Source organism: Canis lupus, chromosome 3, assembly GCF_003254725.2.
Source record: "Canis lupus dingo isolate Sandy chromosome 3, ASM325472v2, whole genome shotgun sequence".
NCBI classification, from domain to species: domain Eukaryota; kingdom Metazoa; phylum Chordata; class Mammalia; order Carnivora; family Canidae; genus Canis; species Canis lupus.
In genome coordinates this window covers 44,600,190-44,603,758 of record NC_064245.1, presented here as the reverse complement: position 1 = coordinate 44,603,758, position 3,569 = coordinate 44,600,190, and the positions used below count along the sequence as shown (strand labels likewise).

Genomic DNA, 3,569 nt, shown 5'->3' with positions numbered 1-3,569 from the left:
AACTCAGCCTTAAGTACTGGCTGTTGTTCTTTTCCACAGTTTCCACCAGGTCTCAAAGCCTATGGCCATACTAATGGATACGGCCACTGACTACATCACACACTGACCATCCCCATTGGTAAAGGAAAAGGGGGGGTGTCTCTTAAGACACAAAGACACTTATGACAAGTAGGTACAACCCCGAGCTTTCGAAACATTCTTAAGCAGCAAGCAATGCATCTCCAAGCTTAATGGCTAAGATGCAGTGGACTGTGAAGGTCAGGGAAAGTCAGGGCAGAGCTTCGTGACTATTAGAATGAAGTCACATGTGAATTTAACTTCCAGGTTAACTATAAACACTTCTTGTAGAGGGAATACATTATTGATTCCTCTGGGCTACAATTCTTAAAAACACAGTGTTGGAAGACATTCCTTCAGACTTCTGTGCTTTTAAATACCGAAAATACTTAAGTTTTATTTTCCTTCCATTAGATAGCAAAACATGACATCTTACTCATGTTAAAAGAGTATACTGATTATTAATATTGGTATTGTTTTCCCTACTGGAGCAACATTTTAAAGAGGAACCTGGTTAAAAAAAAATAAAGGAAACAATTCAAGACATGGAAAAAGTTTGTGATGTGACTCACTTAGTGTCAGCATGAACTTTCTCGGAAGCTCTGCTCAGTACCCTTGACCAGTGGGCTAGACTGCTTTTTTTCCAGCTTGTAGAGTTACCCGCCAGGATCAGAAAATACTTGATACTCATTTTTCTGTAATTTTTCCTTTTCAAACATGTTGGGGTTTTAAGTTATAAAAAGTGATCAAGGAGCACCTGGTATCTTCTCCCTTCAAATCTACCACATCTGATTTAGTTAAACATAACGAAATAATGCCCAGTTGCACCTTTTGTTGGGTGTTTTTATTGTTGATGTTATTTGTCCATTTGGTTTTCTTTAAAAAAAAAAATCCCAAAGTTGAAGCTACATCAGAGAAAAACTCCTTCATTCCATGAAGGTACCCTAACCTATGCAAAATATAAGTAAGTAAATAAATAAATAAATCACTGAATTATATAAACTATCAACTACATCGAATCATGCATACCATCTCAATTGAGAGCAATAACATGTTGAAGTAGTATAAAGGAATGAAATTATCTCTATCAAAGGAAAGTGAAAAAAATGGACTTGACTTTTCTATTTCCTATATCTGTAAAGATTATATAAAGTAGAATGAAGAGTCCAAAGAATGACATGCAGGAGTAACCCTGTGGCCATGTCTTTGGGATACATTTTGTCCACTTAGACTAGGTCTTGTTTTTAAGGGGGCAGAGAGAGGTAGCATGGACAGTTGTAGCAGGAAAAGAAATAGCTCTACTCCAAAATGTTTCAGACACCTTTAGAACTGAGCATTTTTGCACCGGGAAACTTCACATTTGCTGAGGAAATATTCTAGAAAATGAATAAGAAATAAATATCCTCAGATTAATGCTATATAAATACATTTGCTATAGGTTTCATTAAATATTCATGGTACACACATGTACAGGTCAAATTACCTTTAAATATTAAATTTCTTTCCAGTGGTTGGGGATTTCAGATTTATTCAGTGTTTATAAGGAGTGGGGATGGGACTCATGCATTATTATCTGCCAGCAAATTCGGCTGCTGGTTTAACTGGGTCCCTAAGGTTAGAAGGGACTTAACTCACAAAAATGTGGTATAGCCTCAAGTGTCTTGTCTCCGTCCTAAAAAATCACACCTGGAATTTAAAGATACACTAAAAACATAAGTATTTTTACATGTACTTTAAGGAAGAAATGGATTGTTTGGTGCCTCCTGCACAATGTGCCTGAGGCACGTTACGCTAATCTCATTTGATACAACTAGACCACAGCCAGAGTAAGAATTTCTATCCTTCCAAATGATGCAAGCGATGAAAGACAGGTTCTGAGAAACATTCTAGATTGCATGTGATCTCAGAAAAGGGCAGAATCTGGCTGGAAATCTGGTTCCTCAAGGTCCAGCATTCAAGTGTGTCTCTGGTCATGGCAAGTGTCACAGTGGGCACCTGTGTCACAACCTTCTCCAAGCATTAACAACATGAGCTTAAGCATCGGGTAATTTTTCCTTTATGTACCTCAGTGGGGGAAGCACTCTGAATTTGAACCCGTTCTGCCTCTCACCACAGGGGTACATTTGTGTATTTCCTATTGACCTGATTTTTTTTTTTTTTTCCATCAAGGATAAACCAGGAACAATGTTTCAGGACCTGCCTACCTCATAGTAGATTTGGAGGATCAGCTGAAATATTACATGGGCCTGTGGTATGGAAAAAACCAAGTCTAAAACAAATGCAGGCATTGGGAGGGTCTCATCACCCATCTTCTGGACACAGACGGTCCAGCACCTCACATCCATTCAGCACAATATCCAGTGTCCTCTCAGTATAGATGATATCCAGTTTCCTTCCCAAAATCCCATCTCCATGTTGCCTCCTACCAAGCTTTTCCATGTTTCTGTGAATAGGCCTCACGTAGTCACTGAACCGCTTGCAGAGTATGGAAAAAATGCATTCAGTGCACAGGTTTAAATGCATTCCTAAATTGGCCAAACAATTTGTCATCCAAACTACGACATTTTTGAGTGTTACTAATGATGATGCTAGGGCAGCAGGTGTAAATCAGGACTGTCCCAGGCAAGTAAGAGGAATGATCATTCCACATATACCCCATCATAAAACCATACTACTTCATCCTCCATGCACCAATATATTTTAGGAACTATATCCTGATTTAAAAAAAAAAAAAACAGACACAGTTGGATTGTTTGTGTGTACTGAAAGTGTTATTTTGATAAATGCAAAAATGTTAAATATGCCACAAAATGTCTAAGCCTGTTTTCTTTTATTTTTTCATGCCAATTAAAATTGTTTTTTATGAGAATTCTGGGAATAGTCTAGAATTCTCTGATCCTCAGAGAAGCTCTCTCCATAGCTCTCGATGTGATCTTCCAGTGCAAGATCAAAGCAGTTCTGTCTGTAGGGCTGAAACTCTCTGGGCACTCTCCAGCCAGTGTCTCCTCAAATTCAACACTCAAAACACCTAAGACAGGTTCCCTTGCCTGGACTAGGGACAAGAGGTGGTTCCACCATCTTTGCGTGAACATAGCACAGTGTGATACTTTGCAACTCTTGAGCTATATGTAAAGCAGAGGGAGAAGAGATGTAAATGAGATTTAGGGCCAGAACCCCTGTCTGGGGGCACTTCCAACAGCCTCTGTTGCCTCTGATTTCTCACACTGCACGGGGCAGGGTGCACAAACTGCAATGTCAAAGAGAACTCCAGGAACAGGGCAGAGAGCCAGGCACCTGAGCCTGGGCTGGCAGCATGGAAGTAGCTCCTGGGGAAGGGAAGGTGACAAGGAAACATGCTGGTTCCCCATCTGACACTTACCTGCAGCACCATCTGGAATACCTACTCTGATCCGGGAAGTCCCATGGCCTCTGGGAGAAATGAGAGCTCTCTGCCACAACCCCACAGACCCTGAGAAGACTCTGGAAGAGCAGTCACAGTTCCTGGTTCATCA

At 40.3% G+C, this 3,569-nt stretch overlaps 1 long non-coding RNA gene across 1 annotated transcript; it reads left to right on the top strand.

Moving 5' to 3' along the window:
• Nucleotides 1–1,963: 1,963 nt before the first annotated feature.
• On the top strand, nucleotides 1,964–2,858 carry LOC112654096 (uncharacterized). Its single transcript, XR_003132738.3, has 2 exons — nucleotides 1,964–2,101; nucleotides 2,227–2,858. It is a non-coding gene; the product is annotated as an uncharacterized LOC112654096 (long non-coding RNA).
• Nucleotides 2,859–3,569: the final 711 nt, after the last annotated feature.